The sequence below is a fragment of the Aythya ferina genome (genome assembly GCF_964211825.1).
Source record: "Aythya ferina genome assembly, chromosome: 3".
In the NCBI taxonomy this organism is placed as follows: Eukaryota; Metazoa; Chordata; class Aves; order Anseriformes; family Anatidae; genus Aythya; species Aythya ferina.
The window spans coordinates 57,878,771-57,896,992 of record NC_140298.1 but is presented as its reverse complement, the minus strand read 5'-3'; the positions used below and the strand labels follow the sequence as shown (position 1 = coordinate 57,896,992).

General features: G+C 37.5%; 1 long non-coding RNA gene across 1 annotated transcript; it reads left to right on the top strand.

Annotated features, from left to right (window-relative positions):
• Positions 1 to 5,222: 5,222 nt before the first annotated feature.
• On the top strand, positions 5,223 to 16,568 carry LOC311435293. Its single transcript, XR_014692040.1, has 3 exons — positions 5,223 to 5,283; positions 5,374 to 5,476; positions 16,119 to 16,568. It is a non-coding gene; the product is annotated as an uncharacterized lncRNA (long non-coding RNA).
• The last annotated feature ends 1,654 nt before the right edge of the window (positions 16,569 to 18,222 follow it).

Sequence of the window (18,222 nt, the reverse complement as noted above, 5' to 3'; positions counted from 1 at the left end):
TATCCAAGTACTCACATCCCAGTTTGGAGCTGGCTGAGGGTTCGCTTTTAACTCAAGGGTCCCATGCTTGTACAGCTAATTCTGATGCAGGCCACTCAGCAGCTATCACTCCCTGTGGGGCACATTCACCTCCAGCCCTTTGTCCTGGTCCCCTCAGTGGCCCACTGCCTGCCTGCTCGCCTCCCTCTGCCCCTCACTGTGCTGCTGTGGCCTGGAGGGCAGGGGAGGCACGTCTAGGGCCTGCAGGGGCCTTGTGGGGAGAGGGAAAAGGGCTGGACTGACCCCAGGTAGGGCCAGGCTGGGTCTGCAGCCCCAGGGTTATTGCAGACCCCCATCAGGCCAGGTGTTCCACCAAGGGCTGTGAGGGTAAAATGTAATGCAAAGCCAAAACCTCCTCTTGGGGCCTCGCTGTTATGATTCTGTTTCACACTAGTGATCATTATTTTGCTCCCAAAGCCAGGAGTCAGGATCACCAAACTGACAGGTTTATGTAAGAGGAGTGGCATGATTTATGTTTTTTTTTTTTTTTCTCTTTTTTTTTTTTTTTCCCAAACTCTTCTTCATAGGTATAGAGAATGGAAAATTACTTTAAAAAGAGGAAGGAGGGCTCAAATGATCACCCAGTGCAAAAAATAATGGCAGAAAGTAGTATAGACCTCTGACAATCCATTGGAAGTAGAATAGCAACTGGAAAGAAAAGGTGCTCTAAAATTAGGCGACAAGCTTAATCTTCCCTAAGAAATTTTTACTTTCTTTTTACTGGTGGTAGTGTTGGATTTTTTAGTGTCTTTTTTTTTTTTTTTTTTTTTTTTTTTTTGACCTTAGCAAATTTAGCACTTCAGTGTCAGGCCATGAAGTCTCAATGGCAGTGTTTAAAATACGGGCAGCTAGGGAACTTCATCTAAAGCTGTACTCCCAAGCACTGCTGATACAGATGGGGTTAGGCTGGCCTTGTCAGTCCTGAGAGATGCTAGAAAAAAAACTTATATAGACAAGGCCACTGTGCCCCAATTGGCAGACATTGCAGTTTTGAAGGTTGCTTTGTTTACTACTTGTTGGCTTTTTCTAGCAGAAGATAAGAGGTTTAAATATGCAAGCACAGCTGTGATTCTAGTCAAAATGTGACCATTGTGCCTCCAAGGGCAGGAGGGAAATGGAAGTCTGGTGGCTTGAGAGAAGGTTGGATCACTTAGTTTGCTGGCTTAAATGAAGTGGAGCAGCTGCATTATAGGATGCGGATCCCATCAAGTAAAACATATCCTGATACCCTGATTCCAGGTAGCATAAAGAAGAGAAGCAGCATTTCCTCATTCTGTTCCCTCAATAGTATATGCTTTGGGCATATACATACTCAGCGGCTGGTACTGTTGGTATCAACTTGTTTTCCCAAAGCTTTTGGTTCATGGTGTTCTAGTCTGGTGAACAAAAATTTTTAAAACTTTTTACATTTGCTTTCATGTTAACCTCAGTCAAGACCTGACAAATCTGACATGCTGAAAATAAGTGATACTCCTTTGGGTTCATTTTAAGGCATTCTTAAAAAGCATTAGTTTTCCCCCTTGTGATAAAAGAATTTTGCAGTTGGTTTCAATGATATATTTAAAATCTTGCTTTGCTTTTGAGGTTCTTTTTGTAATCTGATTTAAATTTCTACTGCTTACAAGGCCTGCTAAGAATTCCTAATTGCTGTATGGAACAGTAAATATAAAAACAAACGGCAAAGATCAGTGAAACAGAACAAACCAGCTGGAATGGAATTTATTGCCCCTCTTCTAGCAATACAAACTTTTTTTCTTTAACTGACTGCTGTGATTCAGTTCTCTTCCATAACCCTTTACCCTCTTCTTACACATATAGGATTTTTATTTTCTGAATTATTTTTGGAATAATGGTTCTATAAAATTTGATTTCTTCTTTTCACACCTCTATTCCTCTCACAACATCCTTGAAGCCAATAAATTAATTTATTTCTCTAATAATTACAATGTGGAGTGGAGATTATATCTTAGGCATTCAAGATGCAAATGACAAGTTAGGTCATTCAGCAGTGTATCTGCACTGTTTATGCCTGATGATTCTTGACACTTTAACATGTTCTCTACTGTTTTTCCAATCTAATTTTATAAATTTTGTTGATTTTGATTTAAATTGGGAAATCATTCTGTAATACAGTAGATATCACCAAGAGGAATGTCCTACATATGGGAGAGAGAAAGGGATTTATTTATTTATTTTTTAATAAAGTCAAGTTTTTGTTTTATAAAGTTTTAAAACTTCTTGTTAACACCATATTGAGAAATGTAAAGAATCTATCTAAGAACACTGGAATGGTGATGCAGCTTGTAATGAGTTTGAAGGAAAACTGAGGATTAATCTTGTCAATAAGTGCATTATGGGGACTGCTTCTACAGCATTTCTTCCTACACAAGCACACATTGCCCGAAATAGGGGTTGCGCAAGTGCAATAGTTGCAAAAATTATGCAGCATCCACTGAATAACAAACAAAAAGTATGTGTAGTATTAATTTATCTACAGTCTGAAAGTCTCTCAGTTGTTTTAGCATTTGAAGTGATGAAGTACAAAATGATTATACAAATGCCTAAGTGGAGAACCATTAATCTAACCCCAGAAAATTTGTAATTATTTGCCCTACTTTGTTTGGTGGAAAAGGAAATAGGCACAAATTTATTTAGGCATCTCACTGAGAATGAGTGATTTCCGTGTGAGCTCGCCATCTAGACAGCTGCTGGCTCCCTTAGACCTTTGTAGCTTTTGGCCTAAATATTTGGCCTCCAGTCCCTTGCTCTAAACACTTCTTCGGAACTTTCTAATTCAGTAATTTGTCATATGAGACATTAGAAAGAATGTACAAGGCTTTTCTCTCTCTATATATATATTAATTAATTGGCCTTTTTATGTAGTTTAATGTTACATATTTATTTCTTAAGACAAACAGTCCATGGGTACTGTTGGTACTTTGCTGCTTTGGAAATCAAGATTTTTTTTAGGTGCCTGAGGCTGTGTACAGTGTTCCAGGCTGGAGCAGTGATGCGGTTTTGAAGTTAATTCCCCAGTTGTCTCTGCTTACCATGCTCTTGTTTAGTTTGTAAAGTGTTTTTGGTATGTGCTAACTAAATTTTACTTCCTCTCAGAGAAACTAAACCAGATTTGCTCTGCTTGTACACCAGCAACACTTTGACAGCCAAGCCTGTGACTGGTTCTTTGAATAACATTTAATCAGCTGTGGGGGGGATGCACACTCTGCTCGAGGGACAGGACTAAGCCTAGTCTGAAGCAAGTCCCCCAGACTGCCTGAATTGCAGATATAGGAGGCCTAACTACCAACAACTTTGATCAACTGATCTGCAGCTATCAAATTACTGGCTAATGATAAACATAGTCTAAGACTTAAATAATATAATTTTGGCACCTCTGGCTGGCTGGCTGGCTGGCCCATTATTTGGATTAGGGACTCACTACATGCCTCTTCCAATTCCACTGGAAGAATAAGTCATCTTTCTCTCTGGCTTAATCACTTGGAAACTACATCATCTCAAATTAAAATTGCTTTTTCCTATTTACAAAACCAGGAATGGTTTCTAAGAGCTCTACTCCTCCCACATTGCTTTATTTTCCAGCTGGGTCCATCATGATTCCAGTGCTCAGATAACAAAGCACCATCCACGGGGTGATGGGGGTGGAGGCACATTGGGTGGGTGTAACTGCCCACCACACATTTAGATCTTTTTTTCAGTGAATCAGGTGAAAAAGATAGTACTTAATGTCTTTAAGAAAGGGCTGCCTGCATGACAAGTACAAATTATACTTCGTGTTCCTGTAATTTGACCAGTCAACACCTGGTCTAACACAAGTGATATACTGTTAAAAGAGAATTCCAAAGTCACATCTAACACACAGACGTATCATTTACACTATGAAATAAACAGGCAGTTAAACTCCCCTTTGCACCCTAAACCTCCAGAAAACCTCAGACCTCAAAACTTTACAAACAAGATTTACAAAAAGGAAGAAAATGTAGGTCATAGCACGACAATTTCTATTTACTGAACTGTTCCCTTTACTGCTACTACTACTACTATTATTATTATTATTATTATTAGTTTGTATAAATCAATGTTCAGTTTTTGAGTCATCATAAAGATAGAAACATTTTAGGATAGAACTAGGAAAATAAACATTCACAAAATAGAGTCTCCATTGAAATAAATGTGTTTTATCTCAGCTAGTAAATTTAAGTACTACTTTAGTTTTGAGTATATAAATAAGAAAACTGGAGTGCTCAGATGACATTGGTTTAATAAGTTCTGCTGAGAATTATTCTTTAAATTCTGTTCACTGCCAGAACTGAAAGTAGGTGCCCAGCAGACCAAAAACAAAAACAAAACAGTAAATAATTATTCAAGAAAGTACTTTTGAATTGTGGCACTTGGAGTAATAACAGTTTGGCTCTCTATAATACAATATGTAATTGAACCAGGTTGGAAAACAAAACAAAACAAAACAAACTTGCTGAGGAACAAGTTTGTCTCCATGCATCAGAAACATGGGGGAAAAAAAGAACTGGAGAGAACAAGAACATAAAACCAGGGCAGAGAAGGAAGGAACATGGAAGATTCAGTGGCTATTTAGGAATAAATGAGTTTGTAGGTTGGTAGTGAGGAAAAAGCTCCCTCAGTCTGCTTTAGGCAGTCAGCTGAGTGAGCTCACCTCCCTCCCCCTTTCTTTGCTCTCTGAGCAAAATCATCAAAGCTTGAACAGGCTTGGAACTGAGTCATTTGAGCCCTCCAGTTCTTTGAGGGCAGGGATGTACATCAGAAGAGAGCAATTAGAGAACATTCACACACTTGTCTCCAAATTGAGCATCTGCTCACAGCATTATGTAAAAAGCAACTGCCATCGGCTTAAGAAAAGTACCTAGGACTCTGCTTCACATTGGGTTAGGTATATGTTCTGAGGCTGTTTCGTGGCTGGAGCCAGGGACTGAGGACCGTGTTACGTTATGTTACATTAGAAGTATCTGCCTCAAGAAGTGCCAGGCATGGGCCATTCCTGCTGATCTTGTCAGGACTACTAGTGTGAATAAGGGCTTGTCTACACATAAAGCTATTTTTGATTAATGCCACATGTGAATGCTCTGGCCACACATGACATTAATCAAGAACAATTAATCAGGAACAACTCCATGTGTAGACAAGCCCAAATTTAATGTGAGGGTGGTCACAGAATAGTGCTCTACACAAGAGAGACCTCAGAGCAGATGAGTAATTGCCTGTCTTTTCTATGTGGATAATAATACTCTCTTGGCAGGGAATGAATAGATATTTGAGAATGACTTCATTTTTCACTGCCAGGTACACACACCCACACCCACCCACCTTCCATCGTCAACAGTACCCAGTACCACGAACATGAGAGTGGATCACTAAAATGGGCATCTCTTACTGTTGCTGCCTGGTATGTTCAGCCTTAGGCTTTGTATTAGGTGTTTTACTAGACACTTGCAGGTGTCTAGTGTTGGCTATCTGTGCAGCTATCTGTGTTGGCTAGAGGTGTGAGGAAGTAGATTTATTCCTTTATCTTGGGAAAGGATAAGCTCACAGAGCCTAACCCTTTGTCACTAAATGGCTTATTTTGCTCAGGGCAAGCTTGGGTTAAATTTTCTTGATTTAAAGCAAAGTATTTCTAGTCTAAGGCTGCTGACAAATGCTTATCTAGACAGCTTTTAAAGATTGGGATGGTTCAATGTACTCCAGGATAACGTCTTCTTGTTACCATCATGAGAGTCTCTTAAGCTGGGGCTGATAGGAAACAGAATCAATCTGGAGGTGGGTTGGTGTGCTAAGGGAATATTTTTAAATACCTGAGCTGTCTCCCAAGCTGGCTCTTGCATTCTTTTATTCAAGCTCTTCTGTGTACCATTTTGTGGAGAGCTCATTGCCCACACTTAGCTCACTCTGGGTGTGACCAATACTACTTTGCCCCCTTCTCCCTGCCTTTTGGTGCTCAGACCAAGAAATCACTGCCCTGCTTCTATGTCTGGTTGGGTTGGTAGGGTCCGCTGCCTGAATGATTTGCTTTTCCTACTCAAAACTTTGACTGGAGCTCACTCTAGTATATAATTTCTCATGAAACAGTATGAAATGCCTTGAAAGATAGTGCATCACAGGCTTATATCATATTGTTTATATTATTATTTTATTTTTAATTTTAAAATTTGTTTTATTTTGTGATGGAGGACACAAAATGCAGGCCAATATTCAGATTTGTATTTGGTCTGATTTGGAGCAACATATGAACACTGATTTCCAATATCTGAGGCTGTGGTGTATTTTTGGGCAAGTATCTTCTACTGAAGCTGTTCTTCTTCATTGGGAAAGGGACCTTGTGAGACTAACCTGCTGGTTAAAGTGGTCATATGGGAGACCCAGATTCACATGTGTTCCAATAACTGTACAAATGTTTATACAAAGTGGAACGGCTATAGCAGGACAGATTGAGACAGATTTTCTCAAAACACTGAATAGCTTTGACATTTGGCCACTTCCCAGAGAAGCAGGAGAATGGGTTCAAGTTCATTCAATGAATCAGGCAGAGAGGAGTTTCAGAGTGTATTTCCCAATATACACTCAAGTGCCCTAATCCTGACAGATGTGTGCCTTGACCCTGCTGCTCCCTCTTAGTTTCCCCCAAAATGCTGAAAGTGAGTTTTCCAGCAAGGATTAAGCATGAGGTAGGGCTTTGAGCAGTTTCACAATCTGGCCTGTGGATACCTGTTGATATCCTACTCTCCCCTCAAATTTAAGCAGCAATTGGAAGGGATTTGTGGATTGAGGTAATGCTGAAATGTTAATGTGAGATACCTAAAGATGGAGTTAGGCACCCAAGTTGTTTGTAGGTTTAGTTCATAAAATCTAAAGCGTGATATAGCTTAATAATTGGTTTCTATAATAAGCACTTCATTTTAGCAATAAAAATGTGTTTCATGTATGTATAAATTGGCATTTTTAATTACCCATTTTTCTAATACTCCTGTGAGGATATAATTTATATTGTAATGTCACAGCACTCCAATGTAATTCTAGGAATAGCATTTTTGGTATGAACAGTTTTTTTTTTTTTTTGTTTTGTTTTTTGTTACATTTTAGTGAGCCATTTAAAATTATAGTCAGTGGAGGGAGAGTGCGCTGCTTTTATTACAGATCCTTTCTTAAGCTGATTCTAGATGTCCAAAAAGCTGAAAAATAGCAACTTGGCATTTGTAACCTTTCCTTTCAGTAGATTTATGCTTTTAAAACCTCATCATTAGCTCATAGCAAAATGCTTGTCATGGTGCCACACCTTAGAGATCGTCTAGAGCTCCCGCTGGAACCAAATGTGCATGTTCTCCTGTTTCCTATACAGAACAGTGCAAAGCTCTTGTCCTTTGATCTGTGCTGCTTTTTGATATGTTTAGGGCGGTGAGATAAAGAATTAGCTTTAAATCCCAAAGCCATAAATATATTTTCCCTAGTTAACAAAAAGAGCGTCTCCTCTCCATCTGTGATAATACTGAATTAGAGATACCTGAGAAGCTTGAGCTAATGGTCAGATGAGGGGCTGGATGCAGGGCACATCTAAGTTGGAAATCTATTACTATGGAATCTGCTTCCTCCATTTATTGCCAGAGCATGAATCTGTTGACCTTTGGGTCATGCTTCCTCTTCTATGACATCTTCTCTGGGGAGGAAAAATGAGAGGCATGTTATTGAAGACTTTTTTTTTTTTTTTTTTTTTTTTTTTTTAATTTGGGGGTTTAAAGTAGGAAGGTCTAAGTGTTTGGAGATTTCTATTTATTAGAACTTAGTTTGAAATGGATGGAACACTGATATTTTGACTACATTTAAATAAATAAACAATATCGTAAAGGGACACAGCCTTTAAAACTGTCAGCTGTCCAAAGTTACTTTCATTTTGGTCACTTTAACTCATGGAACTGCTATTCAGATGACAGATACTCAAGGTTTTGCTGACCTTGGGAACATTTCTGAGTAATCAGTCATTAAGTAAGCATGAAGTGTTCTTGAACAATTTAGTCAATGTCCTATGCACTTAACATATTTTCCCTTGAAAGCACGCATCTTCTTCTTCCATTTTCTATTTCAGGGTACAAATTTGTTCTAATTTAAAAGGAACACCATTCTTCATTTTTTCTTTATTTGCTTTTTCCTGTGAGGTCTCTACTTAATAGGAGTAACAGCCTTCTGTTCAAATTTTGATTTTGCATATGCTTCTTAATAAAAGTATAATAGAACTTGAGTTTTACATCTTCAGAGAGCAACATAATCTTGAATGTAGAAGGACTGAGTTCTTCACTCAGAGGAAATAAGGCATAACTCCCATTTAAATAAATGAAACTCAAGCATGTGTATATTAAGAAAAGAATATGGATGTCATCCTGTCTCACAAATTCTGTGGAGAAGACAAGCAAAGCATTATTATATATTATTGCAGATAATCTGAGACAGAGAATTAATGAATTGTCGGGATCCATTGAGAGAATCATTAGTTAAAGCTATTTCTTGCATTTAGGATTTTCTGGGTTCCCAGTCCTATGTGCAACCCACTTGGTCGTATTGCTGAAACTAAGGCACCCTAGGGTTGTGAGTAGTTGTTTGCCTTCTCCAACTTAGCATATGAACAACCAAATTAGTACTTGAACCTACACAGTTCTTTGCAGTGTATGGAAGCAGATCAGCAGTGCCTAAAAGGCTTTGAAGGCCATGGATAGAGGATGAGATGTACTGTTTAAGGAACTGCTGTGGCACTATTTATACTCCACATGCACAAGTTGGAATAAGGTGAACAGGGGACATAGGGAGGGAACATCAGGAGGAAAGAGAGTAGGATAGGATGGGATGGGAGTGGGAGGAAAAGGAAATGGGAGGAGTATGAGAGAAAAAGCAGAATGTGATGGAAAGAGATCATGGTGCTAAATTATACAAAATGTGTACTAATTTATGTCACATCTTGTGGTTTAAAAAGTGCCCATTATATTTCCATCTGCTTATTTTTATGCATCATGACAATGGCACTTTTAAACAGGTATTCCAGGAATTATCAATTTCTTCTGCAATACAGAGAAATAAGTGTTTCAGACATTGTCACTTTGATTTTCCTGAGTTTAATAAAGTTAGTGTTGCAGTTTGTGATAGATTGTAACTAGCTGCTTCATGGCAGGCTTTTTCCTCTGGTTTGTACTTCTTAGTGATCATCTCTGACATTCTTACATGCTGTAACCACTGTTACACTTCTGCTACTGTACTTTAGGTGAGTCATGCCTCAGTTAACGGGGCTTGCCAGATACTGTAATATGACTTTTGTAAAAGGAAGTAGTGATAATCTGAAGGGAGAAATTAAGGCAAATCATGGGGACCTCTCATTTTCTTCTGGTATATAAATATTTATAACTGGGAATTATATCCCAAGCCTTTGATTAGCAGTCTAGGTGTCAGAATTGCTAGCTGAAGTACAATGAATTAAACCAATTCCTGACAAAAATAAATGTTTGCACTTACTACCACTGATATATCAGATTTCAAATTGTCTTTAATTAAAGCAGGGTTGTGCCCTTACAGGAAAGCAATGATTTCCTATGTATTACATCTTCCATTAAATGCAATGGACAACCCTTTCATGGATGGGAATAGAATTTATATGCCTGCTTTTTATCACCAATACTCCTATGTAAAAGCTACCCAGGACCACCAGACTGAATGTTATTTTATTCAGGACAACTGAAAGGGACCCTCCTGGAATTTTAAACTTCCTTGTGAGAAATACACGCTTTCTGGTGAAGTGCACTTAAGTAATATACTCTGAATTAATTATTTAAAAAAAAAAAAAAAAAAAAAAAGGGAAGTTTTTAATTCCCTGATGAAATCCATAAGACTCTTGAATAAGGGAGAAATGAGAGCTTGAACATGGAAAACATGCCTATACCAGTTTATTTAAGACGGACACATAATCAGATGTCAAAGAGAGGGTATGTATTTCTCTGTTGTTTCTTTCAGTTATAGTAGCCTTAAGTGTTATTTTTACTGTTGTGGATACCACATTCGATAGGCGTAACAAAAATATGGTTGTCAAGCTGACCCTTTTAAGGCAGAATAGCCTGAAGGAAATGCACCCTTTCTGCTTCAGAGAAGATCTGTCAGTAGGAAGGAGGAATAATATGCATGCATAAGTAATTAATAATGATCTGAAGCTTTGATATTTTGTAAGACCCAGAAAATTACATTTTTACAGGATGTAATATATTGTTGGGTTAAAAACACATGGCTTAATTCCGTATCCTGGAACAAAATTTCTGTTGAGATAAATAGGAACTGAGCTTGAATAAAGACAGGAGCATCGAGAGGACTGGTTTGAGTGCTGCTTATGTCCTTTTATTACACTGGTGAATACAGTTTTGGGTATCACTGTAATCCTTAATAGGATAATATGGATGAGAAAGATCTTCAGTACAGAGTATAATGAGGTGCTCAAATAGCCTGACTTTTCACGTAAATTGAAGAATTCATTTCCTTGAAAAGCTCCATTTTTACATACCTAATAGTACAACATGAAATTCAGAGGCCAAATCTCATTGACTAGATTTTGTTTGAATATGTTTTAAAACAGCTGCTTTGACTTCATTAGATATCTTTAATGTAGTCATTTGTAAAGTCCTTTTCTTGTATAATAGATTAACTTGCAGAGAGGAACCAGCTGATACAGCAGTGTCTTTTGACAGTCCTATTTTTAGAAGCAGAGGGAGGTACAGTCAGATAAACCATGCTGCAATTAATAAGGTAGATCTCAAGCATGGATCATTATGGGGAAACTCCCTTTGTGTTTGAGCATTTTTTCTGGGGCTTCCTGCCCCTTTTATAACCACAGGAAATCCTACAGATGATTTTCAAATGGTGAGAAATTCTCTCTGCACTTATACACCTATTACATTCAGGAGTGGATATTAATATTTATTTTTTTTTCAGGGACAAAAGATGTAAACCTGACTATCAACTTTCCATAATCATTTATCTCACCTCTCATATGTTGTTTCAGTTGGACATGAGGATACTGAACTAATGGATAAACATGCTATTATTTACCACATCTCCAGCAACACCACTCTGCTACATTATGCAGACCACAGTTTGAAAGCCTGGAGTCCTTAAACTACTTAGGCCCCAAATGGTCAGTTACATAAAAATCTAAAAAAATACAGCAGATTCAATACTAAGTCCCAATGGTTTTAGTAAAAGGAAAATTTCAAGTCTACCTTCTGTATGCAATTTAGTTACTGGTTGATTTGGTTAGCCAGAATATGGTTATTGCCATAGAACAACTTTTCATTGAATGTATCTGCCCGTTAATGTTATCAGAAAATAAAACATTAAAACATAAGGCTTTCTCGACTGAAAGCTTGGGTTGGCCAGATCTTTAAATGTCCCTTCCAACCCAAGCCTATCGTTCTGTGGTTTAGGAATACATCTCAGTTGGTGCACTGATAGTTGTCTGGTGAGAAAGGCTGAAGATCAAATCTGTAAATACAACTTCCATGCAGGCCAGCAACATTCAAGTGCATCTGTTCTTCCAGTGACTTATACAATCTCCATACCTTTTCCCACAGATGCTTAGGTAAATTGGCTCCCACAGATGTTTAGATAAGTTGGCTGTGCATTCCCAACAAGCACAAGAGAAGAATGTGCAAAGCAGCTCAGATTAATACAAGCTAATGGTGCAGGGGATGTGCTCCCAAAAGTCCTTCTAATGCACTGCATGATGGCACTACCTTTGTCAATGCAGGCATTTGAATGTTGTTTTGTAGTATGTCTCCTCTAACTTAAATGTGGATAACTGAAACGTTTTCTAAGTATATGAGACATACATGATATTTCCAGTTATCACATATTTTTGGCCATGCTCAGACAGCACCATTCAAGGTCATTAGTAAACAACAGAGAGCTAGAGAGGAGTCCCCAAGGAACTCAACTTGTTACTTCTGCCTTCTGCAATCCATTGTCAGCACATTGACTTTTTGTTTATGCCTACTGGAACAGTTTGTTACCTAATTCTGTATACTTACATCCTGCAAACAAGTTATCTATTCTAATGCTCTGTCTAGACAAAGACTTAGAGGTGTGATGTTAGCACATGTAACTAACTTTAATCCATACTAACCTGGTTGATTCTAGGCTCCCTGTGAGGCTTTAAAACAGTCAGTTTAGTGTGTGTTAAAGGTAATGTGTCTTGTCTAAAGTTTAAAGAAAATATATTTTGACAAAAGCTTAAGGGAGACAGCAGTATACATTGCTAGTCTTTCTGTTGCAGTTTTATTTCATCCCCTTCTTTAAATTGGCATTGTGTGTGTGTGTGTATATATATATACATATATATATATATATATATATATTTTTTTTTTTTTTTGTAGTAAAACAATGTGTCTTTGTTTTATTTATAAACCTGCCTATCACTTTTGCCTTTGTGGAAGACTCCACAGTTTTATCTAGGGCTGACTGAAGCTCTTTTTTTTTTTTTTTTTTTTTCCAATGAGTTTTGAACTGATGTATTTGCAGTCACGTTTAATCTGCAGAAAGGACTTCTAACTGCACTGAGCTAGACAGTTAACACTCTGAGTAAACTGCAGTCATAATACTTCTGTTTTTTTCCACCAAGTTAGTATGCCTGCATTGGGTAGTGTTGGCACAGTTGTCCTGTATAATGCAGGTTGTGATGAATTGTGTGGTCAAACTCAAATCCCCTATGAAATATATGTTGAATTAATTTTTTTTTTCCCCAGAGCAGCTGTCACAATAGGTATCCTTAAAAGCAGATTTTCTGAATACAGAAATTACTTGTATATAGTTTGTCTGATTCTTCATTCATTAGATCAGTTGATTGATGTACAGAGTAACTTTAGTCTGAATCAGATAAAACATGTGCATAACTTTTCTCTCTAGGACTATCTTGGACATATTTAAAATATGGAAATATTTAAAATCTGACAGTTGAAACATGAGGGATTTTATCAGTGTGAAATCACCATGCTACTACAGTAATGTCAAAAACAAACAAACAAACAAACATCAATAATAAACCAACTCCAAACCATGAATAAATAAATAATAATAATCCACAAATCCACAATTCTTTAAAGTCTTCTGACAACAGCCAAAGATTTGTCTCTGCTGTGTTGTCTTGATGTTTCACATTTTCACAGTTTCATTGTTTGCATTTTTACAGGTAAGAGTAAAATGGAAGTAATTTTATAATGCTATGATACACACTTTATAATAGCATGCATTTCTTATTTGTTATTCAACAAATTGCTTTTCATAATCATTGAATCTTGTCAGGCATTAGCCAATAAATACCAACAGTATTGCAAGTTCTTATCCATGTAGATTCACTTATGTCTTTACTGTTTGAGCCTGGTGGTGGCAGATGCTATACCTCTTATTTCCTGATATGTTTAAACCATATTTTAGGACATATTCATTATCTACTTATTTTAATGCCAGTCTGTGTAAAGACCTAATTCAGCTCCCCAGGCATTCTTATGTCCTCTGTCAAGGTCTCTGCTAGTTCAGTTTTCAGTATTCCTACATCACAGTATTTTGCAATGCCATGCCCTTTCACATTTTTGTCTAAGTGATTCTTATCATACTTGCCTTACATAACTGACCGAGACCAGTCTCTGTTTCATTCTTTCACCTCTCCATCAGTACCCTTCCACTTTTTATAGAGTTTTTTTCTTTTTGATAACATAATTTTCGTCTCTGTTTTAAGCCAAGATAGGTGGTTTGTGTTCCTTGCATACTTGAAAACCAGGATAAACCTGCTCTCAGTGATAAGTAGAACCAATTTTGTTATGTCCCATGCTATCTTTATTCCCTTAACATTAAAATACTCTACTGTAGTTCCAGTTAAGCATTTTATTTATTTATTTATTTATTTTGTTTGTGTAGAGAAATATCATTGTTTTATTTCACATTTGAAGAGTTTCATCTGGCCTTTACAATGATTAGAGAGCCACATCATGATGGCCAGTGCTGATGCTGCCAGCAGATCCTCCCAATTCAGTATCCACAGCAGTTTTACAGAACCAATTAAGGAGCCCCAGGACACCTGTAGACCTGTGAGGTAGAGGTCTTTTCTCACAAATCAATGAAATGGAAACAATATCTTTTAATAATCCATACTCTGATAAGTCCAGTGCTAATGAAGAATACTATTTATTCTTTTGATTTCATTAGGCAGCAAGCCAATAAACAGTCATTCTGACTCTTAAATATGACTTGTCCTAGCCCAATGTCATAGTCTGGTGTGAGTTACACTAATATTCCTCACGCACACATTTTCTTGGGATAGGAGGTTGCATTTCAAAAATGGACAAAAGAAATTTGACACCATTTTGACTTGATGAGAGCAGCATGCAAATGTCCTGCAACAGACAGGATGTTATACTTTGTTTATTAGCAAAGAGATATCATGTCATCCATAATGCATACAAGCTTTTTAGGCAGCAATAAGGCAGAACAAGAGACTTGCTAAGGTATAGTCTGCTTTTCCAAGGTAGACATGAGACTCCTTCTTCAGTGTTGTTTATCATTCCCCTTTCAACATGTTAGCAATGAGGTAAGAAAAACACTCCAGATTTTCATATTATAATTTACAGAAATTAAAGTGGTAACTCTGTGAACACTTAAGAACTGATTGCTTTCTTTTGCAGCAGAAGTTTGTTATTAGGTTGGAGGTGAGTGTGAGCCCAAGTACCAGTTCTGTAGTTCTCGTCCCTTGCCCTGTAGACCCTAGTATTCCTACAGAACAGTGGGAGTACAGAATGATCTGAGGACCAAAGACTTATTTTTCATGATGCTGCTCCCCTGAGCAATGTAACAGTGAAGAATAGTTCTAGTGTTTTTTTTTTTTTTTTTTTTTTTTTTTTTTTTTTTCTTTTTACAATAATAGATTCATACCAAAAAAAAAAAAATCAACTTTGCACAAAATGTGATGGTGCAATCAGTCCAAGGTTATAGGTGCTGATCGTGCCTAATTACTCTTGCTTTCTGTAAAGTTCTAAGAACAGCTTTACATTCTTTCATTATCTTGAGACAGGTGGAAACACTGTTCATTAAAAATTTAGCATTCTTCTCATTTATTCAGAATAGATTAATAAAGTGGTGCTCTATGAGAGGTAGTTGCATATGAAACTGGGGATGCTGTTACCCTTGAGCCAGACCTGCTGCTCTTTCTTAAAAGGATGCAGTAAATGCACACAGTTCTCTATCAGTCATGGTAAAGGCAAAGGATTTTTCAAAAGTGTCTATTAGTTTCAGGTGTGTCACTTCTGTGGTGCTTATCTTCACACAACTTAAGAGGAGCCTGATTTTTCAAAGAGCAGGTGTCCATCATTTTGTAAAAATCCAGTTATATTAAAGTGTCACTCAAACCCTGAGCTATCCAGATGTACTAAGCCATTTTTGAAGTCTTGTTCAAACCAATGTCTTCTGGAAGACTTTGTAGTCTAATTCAACCAAATACAATGTATAGAATAAAAACAAGATGAGGCTTGAGAAGAGAGAGAGACATCAAAGGGAATAGAGTGAAAACACAGAATTTGTCATATCAGAGCAGAGCATTGATCTGAGGAGGACTGTGTTCTGCTTCCAGCTGTGGCCAGTACCCTGTGATGTAAAAGAAGGGCCAAAACCCCATGATTCATAATGTGCCATACAAAAATCCCTCAAAAGGTTCTTGCTTATGTTGTTCACTGTAAATAGATTGGTTATGTAAAAGTGAATTGGAACAAGAAGCTATACATTCCGGTTGAGAGTTGATAAGGGTATTTGTTTTTAGCACACCGGCAAAATGCTACAAGAATAGTTCATCCTTAGGAAAATATTACCCCTGTAATGCTGCCAAATTCAGTGTCTATATGGGTTATGTCTGCCTTGAACAGAAACTGCTAGGATTGCAAGGTGAATTTCTTTTGAATTATTATTATTACTTATTTTCCCTCTGATTTCTCAGAAAACTGTCATAATATTTCACTAATTTCTCTTTTGTACAGAAACTGTTGCTCAAGTTGGAAAACACAGTTCACCAGCTAAAGCATTACATCCTGAAAATGTGGAAGTAGAGTTGAGCACTGAAGGTCAACCTGTGTGTCATATCCTTACTCTTGCATCAGTTCAAACTTGCACCTTCTTTATTTTCAGGCTACAAGAAGGTTTAAGTAGAATCACGAAATGGGCTAAGTTAGAGAGGATCTTTGAAGGTCATCTGCTCAACACCTCACTGCTCAAAGCAGGACTAACTTTTGTTCAAATTGCTCATGGCCTTGTTCAGGCAAACTGAATATTTTCAAGGAGTGCATGACCTCTCTGTGAGCCTGTTCCTTTACTTGACCACACTTCTTACAATTTCTTTCCCCTCTCCTTTCCCCCCCAACCCCCAATATCTGACTGGAGTCTCCTGTGTAGTGATTTTTGATTATTACCTCTTGTCCTGGTGTACGCTACTGAGAAGAAGATCATCTATTTCTCTCTGGCTCTTCTCTCCACTTTAGGAAGTTGAACATAGAAACTAGATTCTGAATTTTTTTTTTTTTTTTTTTTTTTTTTTTTTTAGTCAGTGTTGAATGACTTCAGTTCTCTCAACTCCTTGTCATATTTCATGTAGTTCACCAACTTTATTTGACTTAGTTTGCAAATGTATGTTGTTCTTGGGAGTCCTAAACTACATGCAGTGCTCCCGATGGGGGCTCTTGTGTGAGGGGAATGATTGCTTATTTCTAAAGTGGATCATGACTGGTTTCTACCTCTTCCCTCTACAGTGATACAAAATAAAAGCCAAAGAAAACAGATTACAGGACTACCAGAAGGGAGAACAAGATATGTTGTGATGCTGTGCTTAATTTTTTTTTTTTTTTTTCTTCTGGTTGTTTCAGTTTTGCTTTTATTTCTGCATAGTCACGCAACTTCAAAAGAAGGGGCAGATGGTGTTGCTACTGATCCCTGATATCAAAGATAGGCCCTCCTGGGACAGAGGCAAGGGATAAGGCTTTCAGACAGATCCACCTTAGTCTTGTCTGTTGTTTGGGATGGATACACCATCCATTCAGGGGTGATTGAATATTAAGTTCAATATTCCCATATATGTTTTTTTTTTTTTTTTTTCAGAGCAAAAATGTTATTGTTTTGGATTAGAGGCTTTTCTGTATTTGCCCATATTGCAGACACTTTGTTGCCTCTATTGTGTATAAAATGTGTGTGCAATACCTTAGGCTGGATTTTTATACCTTTGGAAATGTTGCATGTATTAATTTGGGAAATTAATTGCTAGGGTGATTTTGATATAGCAATTGCCTTTCTAGTTTGTAGTTTTCATCGCAGTTGAAGCTGGGGGAAATGTCTGTGCCTGAGAATCAGGGCACTTTCGTGACAAAATGATATCTGACTCTGTCAATAGTCAAGTGACTTTATTTTCTAACTACATACATAAGGTCTGCCCAAGTCCCATTTTAGTTTTCAGAGTCCTCTTTGTGTGTGTGTGGGCATCTAACCCTAAAAGTAAAATTTTAGAAGTACTTAGACAACTAACTGAGAAGATAAGAAAGAACACGAAGGGATTTAAGGTATTTTCTGCCCTGCTGTGCCTCTGTTTCCTGTTCATGACATGGGCATATTCTCTTCTTGGAAGGGTGTTGAGAAGATAAAATTACATATTCAAGTCTTCAGGGTACTCAGACAGTACTGCTGAGTACTGCATACTGCTGTATGCAGGCCATAAAGTTATTGAACCAGGTGTTAAGGTACAGGGGCTTAATGTTTCTCCTATCTCAGTCCAGTCAATCTTATTCTTTCCTTCTCCTTGTTTGCCTTTTATCTCTAGCTTTATTGTGATATACTTTTGTTCTTAGAAAAACTCACATTGATGATTACTGACGGCTGAATACTGATGGCCGAGTGAGTGTCGTGGAAGAGGTACATACTAGTGGAATTCTTTTTTTCCATGACACTTCCACAAAAAATAACTGCAAAGCTATTCATGAATAAAACCCAGGCACTCAGTATCATTGTACAGAGCATAAATCAACAAAGAGGCAGTCTCACGTTTGACTTTATAATGTGGAGCAGAAGTGCCTTCACATCGTCAGATGTTGATGCTATGGC